The sequence below is a fragment of the Dermacentor variabilis genome, chromosome 1, assembly GCF_050947875.1.
Source record: "Dermacentor variabilis isolate Ectoservices chromosome 1, ASM5094787v1, whole genome shotgun sequence".
NCBI lineage: Eukaryota > Metazoa > Arthropoda > Arachnida > Ixodida > Ixodidae > Dermacentor > Dermacentor variabilis.
In genome coordinates this window covers 121,557,156-121,557,711 of record NC_134568.1, presented here as the reverse complement: position 1 = coordinate 121,557,711, position 556 = coordinate 121,557,156, and the positions used below count along the sequence as shown (strand labels likewise).

Sequence of the window (556 nt, the reverse complement as noted above, 5' to 3'; positions counted from 1 at the left end):
CTGACACCAAACAATGGTCGCTGAATGACACATGTTTAACGGCATAACTATGGCACGCCGCTACTAAATGCAATGAAACGTATACCCTATCCAGTATCGCGTGGCTCGCACGCTGGTAGTGTGTAAAGACTGGCTCGACCAACGAGCCGACAACAATTCACGTTCACCGCGCGTTTACACCTACGTCATATATTGAAGAGCTGTAGAAAAAGAAGAGGACAACGACTACGAATATCCAGGCATTGGTAACACTCGGCCTGAGAGCGGAAAAAAAACCAGAGGGCTCGTCCGGGACTAGAACCCGGGACCTCTCGCACACTAAGCGAGAACCATACCCCTAGACCAACGAGCCGACAACAGCTCACATTCGCGGCGTGTTTACACCTACATCATCTTGAAGAGCTGTAGAAAAAGAAGAGGACAACAACTACGAATATGCAGGCATTGGTAACATTCGGCCTGAGAGCGGAAAAAAAAACTAGAGGGCTCGTCCGGGATTTGAACCCGGGACCTCTCGCACCCTAAGCGAGAACTACACCCCTAGACCAACGAGCCG

The 556-nt window shown here is 50.5% G+C and overlaps 1 non-coding gene across 1 annotated transcript; it reads right to left on the bottom strand.

Annotated features, from left to right (window-relative positions):
* Positions 1 to 280: 280 nt before the first annotated feature.
* On the bottom strand, positions 281 to 352 carry TRNAT-AGU (transfer RNA threonine (anticodon AGU)). The gene has a single exon. It is a non-coding gene; the product is annotated as a tRNA-Thr (tRNA).
* Between the last annotated feature and the right edge of the window lie 204 nt (positions 353 to 556).